Source organism: Lathamus discolor, chromosome 2 (genome assembly GCF_037157495.1).
Source record: "Lathamus discolor isolate bLatDis1 chromosome 2, bLatDis1.hap1, whole genome shotgun sequence".
Lineage (NCBI taxonomy): Eukaryota > Metazoa > Chordata > Aves > Psittaciformes > Psittacidae > Lathamus > Lathamus discolor.
In genome coordinates, this window is record NC_088885.1 from 146,605,618 (window position 1) to 146,619,248 (window position 13,631).

Sequence of the window (13,631 nt, forward strand, 5' to 3'; positions counted from 1 at the left end):
CCATGGTGTTGCTTTCTGGAGCATCTTATGGAGCTGTTTCACTTGAATTCTTAAACCATTTTAATTCTTGTATTTCATTTGTTCTCTGTGTAAACAGATTGACAAGACTTAGCTTCTTAATGAGGTAGAATCCCTTCATCTTAAATCTCTGGAAGCTTCTACTGTCTGGAAAAAAGGCTTTTGTGAGGAATTATTTAATTCGTAATTCATTTTTATCACTGCTTTATCTTAATAAAATAAAGAAAACATGAAAGTAGTTTAAAGATATTTACTTAAGCTTGTTTTATGTAAGTAAATGAGGGATTTTCTTGTAAATTAAACTTACCAAAACTGAAAATTTGAGGATTATTTCATAGCAAAATCAAGACAAACAATAGCATAATTCTGAGTGTACCTAAGTGTATTTCTGAATGTTGAGCTGAACGCATTAGATCTGCGTTAGAACCGCAGCATTTAAACTGAGGAATTATGGACTGCAAACTTTAGCAATTACTTCAACTGAACTAAAATTTCACATTAGTATAAAAGTGAAAAGCTTAAAATAAAGCCAGGCTGTATTTGTCTGGCTGCTTTAAAGTAACTTTGGCACATGCGTTAACGAAGTGGACGGTGCTGTCAGAATAACAATGCTTGTGAGTTCTGGGTGTGTAACAGGAAGGAAATAAATGTGTTGGGTTTTTTTTGTCCAATGGAGAAAATAGAAGATTTGCCCACCCTGATGCTAAAAATACAGAATAATTATCAGCTGAGGCAGGTGCACCTCTGACCTAAGCATACATGCACGCCATCTATTTTCATGTCTGCTTTGTTGTAATAAACAGATGAATATTTCAAGTACAGACTTTAAAAGTGAATGCAAGTGGCTTTCCTGAGGAGGGGAAAACCAGTCCCAGAAAGGCAGAGGAAAAGCAAGTCCAGATGCCTTTAACGCCTTGTTATACTGTTGCTTCCATGGCAGGACAAGAGCCTTCAACCATGTACCACAACCTCCCTGGAGATGGTTCCAGGTGATGTGGGCCTTGGTGACATAGCCCTACACCATTTACTGTCTCTGCTCCTCTGTCCAAGGTCCAACAGGTTTCATAGCATGAACATACCTTGTGGCATTCACAGAATAACAGATTCACAGGATGGTTGAGGGTGGAAGGGACCTCTGGGCATCACATGGTCCAACCCCCTCTATTCAAGCAGGGTCATTTAGAGCCAGTTGCCCTGGACCATGTCCAGACATGTTTCATATGTTTCTAAAAACAGACTCCATAACCTCCCTGTGTAACCTGTCCTGGGGTGCAGTCACTTTCACAGTAAAGAAAGGTGACTTTCGGAGGGAACCTCCTGGGTTTCAGTTTATGCCCGTTGGGACAGTCTGTTTGGTATTTTGCTGTTGTGAAGGCGTTGAGTAATCTCAGACATTAATGGAAGGTGATTCCTGATTTTTGACAAACTGAAGGGTAATAAACAGCTTTTCCGATCTCCTGAGTGGATGCTAAACCTTCAGAAAACAGGAGTCATACCATAAACAAATTAGGTATAAAGTTTGCATATTCATCTTGTGTATTTTTGGTGAAAGAAGGTGAAGTTTTCTACTTTCTTCCTTCTGCTTGGATTCTGGTTCAGTTTGTCAGCATGTGTCACTTCTGCTTTCTGCCAGGTTTTCCTTCTCAGGGTGCAGTCACAGTCTTCACCTCTAAGCATGGAGGTCACCAACAGCCCCCTTAGGAACAGCTCTTTCATGACCAACATAAAAGAAGCAGCAATGCAGGGTATTTAATGTGCCTGAGATGTGCCTTGTGAGAGCTACACCAAACCACTTCCTTAATGATGCTGTTTTCTATTTTATCCTGCTCACTCCTTCACCATTCCTCTTTCTGAATCCCTGTTTTTGTGGTCCTACTCTCCCCCACTTACCTCAGACCTCTGTTGCTTCTCAGGCATTTTATTATGGGAGGTTATTTAGCCATGGAGCTGCTGCTCAACATGGGCAATGGATGAACTATCTGCAGAAGACACATCTCATGCTGCATCTCCCTGTCCATTAATCCAATCAGAATTCACACTAGAAATATGGATTTTGTTTCCCCATGTTAAAGAGCAGATGGATAGGAGAGAAAAGGTTTGGAGTATTTGGTCATAGGCACTGGGGTAGAGCTGAAAGCCTGGACCCTAATCACAGTTGTGCCAGAATCAAAAGGTGGCTCAGAGCTTGGATACAGGTCTGGACTCAATTCTCTTTAGTGTGTCAGCTCTTCTGAAGCCTTTCCTCATTGTATCATTCCTCACCATCTATTCCTGTGCCACAGGGAGAAAGACAAGTTACACTCCTCAAGTGTAAAGGCCCTTTTTGATTCAGGGCCATATGAATGCACACAGGCTGCTAAAGCAAGAACATCAGCAATTACTAAGAAATGAAGAGCCTTCTTTCCAGAAAGGGCTAAATAACTGATTTCCTTCTGACATGCTCTTTCCAGAATTTCTGCAGAAGTCACAATTATTCAGTTGTGCCATAAAAAAGAGCTACACTTTTGAGTAATAGACAGTCTTATGCAATGTCAAATAAAGCCTGCTTTCACTGTTTGTTAAACACAAATCAAGTAATTTTTGTCTTAAATAAAGTAATGGATAACCCAGGTAAAAAAAAGCTGAATAAGCAAGTCTGTCTTTGAGCTGTTTTGAAGGTAATCGCTTCAACACCCCGTTGTTGCTCTCACTTGGTAAGAAAAGCTCCTTTTAATGCCTCCTGCCAACTCTCCTAAAAGTTTGGCTTCTCTTCTGAAGAGATGCAGGATTGCAGGAAAAATCCTTCTTACTTTGCATCTTTGTGCCCTATTTGTTTTGGATATGATGATTGGTGGGTTTGATGTACTAATCTGACTTCATTAAGGGGCTGCACACAGCTATCCCACAAAAACCAGGGAAAGACAGGGACACGCCAGGGCAGAAAGTAGGACATGGGACCTATAGAATTTGAATGTACCATAATGTAACAAACTGGGGCCTCTTTAAAAAAGGGATCTAAGCCATGGGGAAACCCAAGATCTGTTTTGTTCCCCACCACCCTCTCAGTCAGGAGCTGAAGAGTGCTGCTGTAGTCAGGAACCTAGAGAAGTTTTCAGTCTCCGTTTTCTTTAGTCCTTCTTCATAGGTGGCAGTTTTGGGCCAGTACTTTTTGTCCTTTTTACACAGGTGAACTAAGTAGTTCTGTCCCTGCCCCACAAATTGTTTGTGGCAGTCCCTGCTGAAGGAAATGCTTTCTGCATCTGATTAATCTCAGAAAAGATATCTATAATATATTTACATAGTTTAGGATAACACTTTAATTTCTGTCCTCCGGTCTTCTAAGCAATCAGATCTAACTATCCATTGTTTAACCATAAATGTGATTTAATTATTTATGAAGGTTTAAATACTTCTCCCCTTCCTCCCCACCCCCCTCTTGTGATTTTACAGGCATATACCGCTTTTGTGTGAGCTGGAACCATTCCACTTGCTGCAGTCAAGTGGGGTTGATATCCATGTTAGCTCAGCTTAGCTCAGCTCTTTTATGCTTAGAAAATAAACGCAGGATTATGGAAAGGGTTTGTTGTTTTCTCCTTTGTTTTAATTTAAAACGCTTTAAGTTAAACATATTACATTTGCTTTTGTTTGGTTTGGGGGTGGGGGGAGACAGAATTTCCTGCATGTCTTCAAATAAATGAGTTTCTTCAGTAGGATAAGCTTATTTTAACCCCTTGCTTTGCATTTGAGAGTGCTTTCAGATATTCCATGTGAATGACCTAAACCCTTTGACTTTCACAGCTGGTGTTCCCTCAGCCCTTCCCGACAGAGCAAGGGGAAAATTCACATCGGATGAAGTGCTTGAACCCCTTTAGGTTCTGCCTGTCCATGGCTGCAGTGGGCTCTGTACAGGAGGTGGCTTTGTGGCTGTGAGATTGGAGCAGAGCATCATGCCAGACAGATGCAGCTGGCAAGTAACCAAGCCAAAGCTCACTCTCTTGCCATATTCAAACAAACCTCAGTGCCAAATCTTCCTGGGCACAAAGGCATTGGACTGAGCAGCGAATTGTGAAGTGTTAACAGGAGCTGACAGAGACAATATGAAATACTTCGCTTCTCCACTTGTAGCATGTTGATACTATTTTAATCAAGCATTCGAAAGGAAACCAAACTGTTGACTCTTGGTAAGACTTGTGAAGTGACCCATGGATTTAGATAATTTGGGATTATTTTTTTCCATGCTCTTGCCATCAGCAAGCCGGCATTAACCATTTCCCTTGAGCTTCCTGCTGTTTCCAGTAATAATAATAATAATAATAATAATAGGAGTTCCCAGATTGCTGCTTCTAGTGGTAACCCCTGTTTTCTCATCTCCAGGAACTAGATAGCTCATTTGCTAGTATTTCATGCTGTCTGTGGCCCCTTTTCTCTGGCGGAGCAGTAGCAGCATCATGACAGAGGTTGACCTGGGGTAGGCTGCAGAGCCCAGTCATTCTCTTAAGCTTTCAGCAAATACAGCTCCAGATGAGGATGTACAGCTGTGCAGCACCACTCCAAGCAAGACCAGAATCAGGCATCCACTGAAAGATTCAATTTGTTCACAGAGAGATTCACAAGAAAATAGGAACCAAAACAGAGTTCACAGAAAATCTACGGAGCCCAGAATGAAACCAGACGTTAGCATAACCCAGAAGGTCTCTGGGCAATCAGGTGCCTGTTTCTGTGGGCTCAAAATTCCCCTCCAGCACAACCAGCAAAAACTTGCTTGGGAGGGAGAAGTGAAAAGCCCGAGGATCTGAAATCTGAGCTTCCACAAGAATTTCTCTGGTTGGTGCTCAGTGTTGCCTTCAGGGCATTAGATGGCTGCAAGACAGGATGTTGTGTGGCTGGGTTGACGCCGAGCTTCTGCGGCTATTGCTTGGGTAATCCCACATGGTATGGCTGAACTAAAACTAAGTTCTATCCATTTCTCCTCAACCCATCTTTCCAGAAGCAAGATTTCCTTACTCTGAATAAACCCCAAATTAGTGTTCTTCCTTATAATTCTTTGTCTGAAGACCGTAGCTGTCATACTGAAAGCATTTGCTTTCGCAGCAGTGACTGACTATGCTGGCAGTGGTGCAGACTGACTCCATTTTGCTTGTCTTTGGCAATTTATTTTTTCAGTAGCTCTTTTCTTCTAAGCGTTTACAAGTCCAAGAGCAACAAATAGGCCTTGGACATACAAAAAATACAAGGCACAAACCTTAAATCACAATTAAAAAGAAATGTGAAAAGGAAGACGCATCTCTTCATGCCTGACATGGGAGTGAAGATTGCCTGGTACTTCTGGGCATTAAGCTGTCCAACAGCAGTCATGAGTGACACCACACCATAAATCAGATGCCCTCCCAAAAAGGGCAGTTCTAAAATGTCCGTTTTAAACAAGTGGTTTCTCATCCATTTCAGGTTTCACCCAGAGAAAGGAGGATTACATGGTCTGCAAAGTCTGGTGGAGAGAAAGAAGAGGAAAACTTTCTTCATGGCTTGGGATAAGAATAGAGCTTAGATGCCCCACAATTTAAAATTGAATTTGTATTCCTTAGGCACAGAGAACCTGAATAAAACAAATTCATGCAGATCAGCTAAACCTATGTATGACAAATGAATCTAAACTCACCCTTCATACAGTACATCTTCAATCATAAGGAAACATAAAATTGTCTTTTCCTCCTTCTTACTTTCCCATGTTTATAGATTTCTTCTTCCTGCTCGAGTAATGCAACTGCCTACTTCTTTGCATTAGAGCTCAGTATTGAGCCATCAGTATCAGTGAGTCAGCATCCTTTCTCACAAGATTCAGTACCTGGGATTTTTCAGGGAAACACTGCCAGCTTGTTATGCCTCAATGGGAATTTTTTTGGAAAACACCTTACATTTGGAACATAAAAACCCCACCACTGAACATTATGCAAATGACGGCCAAGGTGCCATTATCTCACCAAAGGACACCTTTACCAAGAAGGCAGTAAACTGCTCAGGAGGAAGGGAAATTACTCTAAGCTTCCCCCCAGTACTGGCAGGAGGTTCCTTCCAGGCATCTCTGAATTGAACATTAACTTACTCAGGTGCAACAGGGAATAGTATCTCCAGGGCTGAATTTGAAATCCAGTGTTCTCCTACAAAAGAGGAACACAAGTGGCTATTAAAGAATGTAGAAATCTTTATTATTGTAATTATTTTAATTTACTGTTTAATTAGCCAACTCTGGAAGTATACATTTATTTCTACAGTTAAATTGCCCATGGGAATGGTATCTCTGGGCAATGAGTGCAAACCCAGGAAAGTTCCTGTGCTGAATGGGCTTGTAGGTATTTTAGCCTCAAGGAAGGCTAACCAGGCAACAGGACTGATGTTTTTTTTGTGTGTGTCAGGTTTATTGTTGCTCCAGCAGAACTGAAGCGTGTGTCTTATAATACCTGCACTGTGGGAACAATGACGATTCTTCACAGGACTGTATTTTCCTAGCTTAAGGGTTTTCCTAGTCATTACTCTTCATATAATCCAGGCCTTTTGGTTGTCAGAGTCCTTTTATTCTGTATTCTGTGGGTGTTTGAGTCTGTCCTATACCCTTCGGGATTACATTGCGGGATGTTAGCAACCACCCTCTTACTATGGGGTCAGAGGGAACAGGGAGATTTGTGTGGGAATAGGTGCAATTTCTGCACTTCCCAAGCAGCTTGTAAATACAGAGTAGCTCAGAGCAATAGCATGGTGCTTTGCCATCCTATTCACTGCTGATGGAGCCTCTGCAGTGCAAAATACTTTTCATAGGGTAAGTTATTTAAGGTGGGGTGGCTCTGGGGCTAATGCTGCTCCTTGCAGTCTCAGTTTGTGCCTTGCAGGTTTCCAGCGTGGCTGGGCGGGAGTGGGGTAAAATGCAGTGTAACAATGGAGCCATTTACCCTCTCAGAGCAAAGGAAGGAATTACATCAGTAAACTATGAACAGCAAGAAAGCAGAAACAGCAGTAACAGAGCTATTGTGTGATCAGAACGGGTTTAAGGGAACAAGGATGATGGGACGTGAACATTCAGACCTGTGTGTGTCTCACCCAATGTTGTTCTTTTCGAAATGCCTCTTTGTACGTGTAGAAACACTACAATTAGTTTAACTGAAGAGAACCCTAAATTAATGGTAGCTGACTTGGAGTTCAAAGTCACAGTGCTCTGCAAAGGGGTTTTGATACTTCCTCAGGCAGAACTACAATTAAACCTCAGGCCCCGTTGCAGGCTCTCGCAGTGCTGCATGCTTAGTCTGTCAAACAGCTCCCTGCAGGTTGTGCTGATAGGAGTTTGATGACTGCAGGGAAAGATTTGCTTCTTCTAAGAACTTTCTGGAGTTACTCTGAGATTATTATGCTTGAAACAAAAGGGTTTCTTTCTTTATCTTTGAAAGAAAAAGGGCAAACTTATGGCCTTAAAATCCTTCAGATTTGTGCAGCTGTGTGAAATACAACATTTGCCCCTCTGCTAACACCTCTAAGTTAGGATATAAGAACCCGTCTGTGTGTTGAGTAACACTTCACAGACTCCCTTGAAAAGGATATGCTGCATGTCAGGGGATTATTAATAAAAATTGACTACGTGGGGTAGTTTCAGATTTATTGTTTTATTTATTGTTTATTTTATAAAAAGGACATGGAACTGCTGGAACAAATCCAGAGGAGGGCCACGAGGATGATCAGGGGACTGGAGCACCTCCCGTATGAAGACAGGCTGAGGAAGTTGGGGCTGTTCAGCCTGGAGAAGAGAAGGCTGCGTGGGGACCTCGTAGCATCCTTCCAGTACCTGAAGGGGGCCTATAGGGATGCTGGGGAGGGACTCTTTGTCAGGGACTGTAGTGACAGGACAAGGGGTAACGGGTTAAAACTTAAACAGGGGAAGTTTAGATTGGATATAAGGAGGAAATTCTTTCCTCTTAGGGTGGTGAGACACTGAAATTGGTTGCCCAGGCAGGTTGTGAGTGCTCCATCCCTGGCGGTGTTCAAGGCCAGGTTGGATGAAGCCTTGTGTTGGATGGTTTAGTGTGAGGTGTCCCTGCCCATGGCAGGGGGGTTGGAACTAGATGATCTTGAGGTCCTTTCCAACCCTAACTATTCTATGATTCTGATTCTATGATTAGGGTTACAAAATTAGCTGCGATAATTATTGGCTGATAATAAATCCACCCTTCCCTGAGTGAAAGACAACTTCCCTGCCTCTGAAGAACTGCCCAGGCAGTCTGGGATAAGATTTCTACTTCACATGCTTTTCTTTTCCCATTGACCTCTCTGGAGTCACTCCAGATTTGTGCAGACACAAACCATGGGGACAACAGGCCCACGGTCTCTGGAGGCACCCAGGGGTGAGCAGCGCTCTTCTGGAGATGCAAAGTGCTTTGGGTGAGTACGTTGCCCCATGCGCCAACACTGCACAGACTCATTCTGCATCCTTTACCATGGGGTCATGACCACAGCCCTCCAGCCCTCTGTTTGGAGGCAGAAAGTACAGGTGGTAAATGATGGGCTCTGTAGGGAGGCACATCTCATAGCCTGCAGATGGGGTGGCTGTCCTCTGAACCTGGGGAAGAAGAGGGAGAGCACTGTGGGTCCTGGCCATCACTTTCTGTCTGTGCAGTTATCTTTTTCTATTCCTGTTCAATACAATCACAGTCTCTGCCTTCAGTTCTTCTATGCTGTTTGATGCAAATGCAGTCCCTGCCAGCCCATTTTCTATGAGTGTTTAATTCGTACTTGGCCACTGGCATGGCCCCATTCCAGGCTGGAGGCTGGTGTGTCCTGCCCTGTCTCCAGGCTGAGCCAGGGCCCCTTCCTGGAAGTGGGTGCAATAGGAGCCCCTGAGGCTGGGGAGGAGGGAGTCCACCCCGCTGCCTCCTCCCTGTCTATGCTGTTGGGCAAGGAGAGGTGGGCACCAGCAGCTCCAGGTGTGCTGGGAAGGTGAAGCAATTGTCTGCACCCAAAGGGTTTGCTTGGGTGGATCACATGAGGAGATCCAGGCCAAGAGACCGTGTTTCACAGAGTCAGAAATGTGGTGGGGAGGGAGGGACCCAGTTTCAGCACACACAGACCTTTGCAGCAATTTCCTTGGTGGGGTTGAGTATCCTTGTGCTGAGTTTAATGCGTCCAAGTCCTTGCAGGGTACAGAGAAGAGCCTGGAAGCATCAATGCATCACTACTTCTACAGCTGGGCAATGAATTGTTTTGGTGCTGTCATCAGTTGCCTGTGAGCATCCTCTGCCAATTCAAAATCACCCAGCTATGGTCTTTATCATTAGCTTCCGAATGGTCTTCGTCATTAGCTGTTGAAGAAACCTCTTCTTTTCCGAGTACTTGGGTTTTGTGACTGTTTCAAGAGAGAAAGTCTGATTTTGAGGCACCAAGTGTAATTTTCCTGCATTGTTCCTCTGGTTTCTTGAGGTTTCAGTATGTCAGTCTTCTTAGACTTCCAAAAACACGTCTCAACAGCAGTAACTACCCATTCGTTGTATGCCTGTGCTGGTTCTCAACCCACGCGGCATAAAACCAAGCTCTCTACCTCCGGGAGACGGGAATAGCCTGGCTTCCCGCTGGCTTTACTGGCCTGCCAGCCACTCTCCGCTTATTTTGATGCAATCCAAAACACACACCCTTCTTCAAGCATTGACACATCTCCTGAGTGTGGACACCCTTCCCGAAAACCTGGGTCTGTGTTAGTCTTCCCTAACTGTGGCTAGAAGATTGCGGGTCCTGCAAGCCTCCTCGTATTTAGGTACCTGGATCTCTGACGTCTCTGCTTCGAAGAGCACAAAGACCTGATGTGTCTCTTACTGGCAATGTTTTCATTGCATTAGGTGGAACTAATCATCCTTTAGGATGTATCATTTCACTCATCTTAAGTGCCATAGGCAGAGCTGGAGCACGACACAAATACCAAACCATCAATACTATCAATAGGCAGAAATCTCATTTCATGTGCTGACACAGTGCTGTGCATCCACAATGATGTATACCCCAGCTGCCAGAAAGTATATTTATTTCTTTAGAAGTGGATGAAGACTTCCCTTCTTAGATAAAGAAAGAAAAAAGGAGGAAAGTGCTCTCCAGAAAGCTCTGTCTTCACCATTATTGAACCACACCCTGTCCTCTTCATATAAGAAATATTGCCAAAGCCACAATCTCTCATCATGTGGTTCCTTTTAAACACCCTCCTAGGTACTAAAGGTCAGGGTGATTTAAAAAAAATAACCTGCTAGTATGAAAGGACTTTTTTTAAATGCGAAAAGACAAACAGAGGAATCCTACGCAAACTTGCCATAAATACAAGGGATGAGGATGATGATGAGTGGAATAAACTAAGTCCACACTGCGTTCACCTGCTTTGCTCTGTCTCGAGTTTTGTTCAGTTCAAAACTCTAACATAAAAATAGAATTACTCAATTTATTGCAATTCGGACTCCATTCTTGTAGCCCTTTCCCATAGCTTTGTCCTTCACTTGCACAATGACTACAGGCTTAGCTTTGTAGATATTTTTACCCTTCTTCACTACTGATCTTATTGCCAGTGTTGATTCTACCATCTCATTAAGGTGAAGGGGAAAAAAATGCAAAACTTTCATTTTTTTCTTCTTTTCTTTTTATTCTTTTGTCCATTTTTTTTTCTTCTCCATGTTATTTCAACAAAGAAATATTTTGGAGGGTGAATATTTCCTATATTTGACAATTGTCCAAAAAGAAATCTTTTCTGACAATCTGCAGAAATTGATGGCTCTTTTTTCCTACAGATATTTGCTTATTTCTGAACCAAGGTTTTAAATTACTTTAAGGCTGAAAATTTAGGCACTTTGCAAATGATTTACAAGCAAACCAGATAGCTCTGTTTTGGAGGTGACCTGTACCGGGATGAGCGGGATGGGAGTCTGGGAACGATGAAGGGTCTGGTTGAAATTAATTCATCACCACAGCCTATTGAAATCCCCAGTCCTAGCTGTCCTCACAGTGTATGGTGTGTGTGAGTGTGTGCAACTGTGCGCGTGTTTGGCTGCAGACATGCAGATTCCAGTTCTTTCAACCTTTTATATACAGCTCATTATGATAAGTTTTAAAATCAAATACCTGGCTTTGTTTTTAAAACGTTCAGTCTATAGGAGACCATACTATTGATGAGTAATTTTACTAAGAAAGCATCCATGAGTCACTGTCAGGGACCAGGAATCTATTGTGCTTCGTGATGTGCTCAACGTAAAAAAAAAGGATTATTAAAGAGCTTAATATCTAGTTCCTTCTTTAATTTCCTTCCTACTCCAAAACATAGTGTGTTTTCTGGGACCCAGGAGACTCCCTTTCTGGGGGACATGTGTATATAAAAAAAGATCTAAAAAATAGGGTTGTTGCAGGTTTTGAAATCGTAGGTTCTGCTTCAAACCCATGTATTTTTTGTTAGCTGAGGGTTGTTTCCACTCCGAGAGCACAGCTGGGCAGATGACAGCTAAAGAACTTGCCTTCTATACCTTCTCACCGTCTTGCTCAAGTATTCCTGAAGCTGCTTTTCCTTTTCCCAGTGCAGGTCAGGGTACCCAGAGCACAGCATCACTCTGTATCACCCATGGGGCCCAGCTCTGGCCGGTTGTCCCCAGCCCTTACACGTCCCTCCATTCCCCCATTTCTGCCTCCCCACGGCAGCATTTCCTCTGTCACGGACACGGGGACCCCTCTCCTGCGTGCTGCCCGCCACGTATCTCCTCTTTCCTCCTGCAGCTTTCCCTGAAAAACAAACTACCACCCCCAAACCCACATTTTTTCCAGGCAACCCTCCCACTTTGTGTTTGCCTCACCCTCTCCCTCATTATCCTGGGTCTCGCTTTTGTTTGTCTTGGCTATTTTGGGCTGGAGGCTCTTTGGGGATGAGAATGCAGTTTACGTGTTGCCTGCTCAGGATGTGAAGTGTTGGATTCCTTCCAGCTGAGTGAAGCCAGATTGATAAATGAGGCATAAATTGGCTGGGAAGTGTCTACCTGAGCATGGGCACCTGGTTAGCTGAGTCAGCTTTAACAGCTATAATTCATTAAACAGGCGTAACTTTATGTTTAGGGGAAGAAAAGAAAATCCAATTTTAAAAGGCACAGGTAATAGTCTAATACAAAAGTTTCCCAGGAAATCGAGTCAAGGTTACGCTCTCCTGTAGTGAAGTAGAGCATGTTCTTATGGTGGCTATACCATAAGCTGCACTACGTGGCTCTGAGCACCTTCAGTATTGTCATTCCAGAAGCATCACAAACATTTGATGTTATTTATAATGAGAGTTACATATAATTAGTTATAATATGGAAGTGTAGATGTATAAATTAAAACCAGTAATATAAATGTATACATTAGAAGTATAAATTTATAAATTAGATGTAGAAATGTATAAATTAGATGTATAAATTAAAACCAGTACCATGTACTAAGAAGGAACTATATTTTTCTCTAGCCAGTAGTGCTGCCAGAGTGATTCCACTGATACATTTTAAACTATATTAATACTTAATACTATAACTACACTATTATCAATTGCTAAAGTGTTGTATTAAACAGAGCCAATGTAGAAAGGATTAGGATGGATATGTTTATAAGAGGTGTGTGGGATCCTCTTCATTTTGCTGGCAGTAAGATGATTATTCTTGTTTTAATACCTACAGCACCCCAAACCTCCACACCTGGCAGAGTCACGGAAACATCTGGTCTCTATTTTGCAAATTTGAGATTCTGTTGTTATAATCTTTTAATTCTATGTAGAACCCATTTCTATTATAAAAGTATGCAAATTATTTCAAATGAATCAACACAAAACTAGAATTTATGTGTGTGTGTGTTCACAGCACCATTTCTCAGCTACACTGATAAATGAGATGCTAATAACATGTGAAGTATAAAAGGGAGTTTATTCCTTTTGATACAAAAAGTGATGTGAAAATTCAGTGAAAAATGAAACCCAAGTATTTTAAAGCAGTATGTCCCATATGTCCTCTCTGTAAGGAGAACACTTCTGATGAGCACCCAGCATATCTACTAGGAATCTTTCTTATTCTCTGCTTAAGATCCTCTCATCTGTAATAAAAGGGATATTTGTCATACAAGGTTAAATGCTGATGTTTTTCTTTCCTATACACAAGGGAAAAGAATGTGTTGAATACTCAAGTTTGTTTGCATGGTTTAAAGGAAGAAAGCAAGAGTAAAGTCTCTCTGTGCAGCCACCAAAGCCTTTGGCTTGCACTGTGGATGATCCCTGGTCCTTGAAGTTATATGAGCTTTTGATAAAGACACTCATACAGTTCCTGTTCCTTTTTGGGGGGGCCCATCTCTTCGCAGGTGCCTCTTTCTGTAGCGGAGGGCAATGGTAAATGATGTTTTATTTCCTTATGTGACCTCTCTGTGCTCCCTTCCTTTATTCATAGTAGCAATATGTGAGGTTTTCCAAGCCCATAAGGACTCTGCATCATCTTTCCTCCATGAAATTACAAGCTGTGGTTAGGGCAAAGGTTGTGAGCTCTCCAAGAATGACACCAGGCCAAGAGTGATGCTGGGCCAAATGTGTCTATGGATTTGTAGTCGGTTGTATCACAACTGCCTGGGCCTTCTAA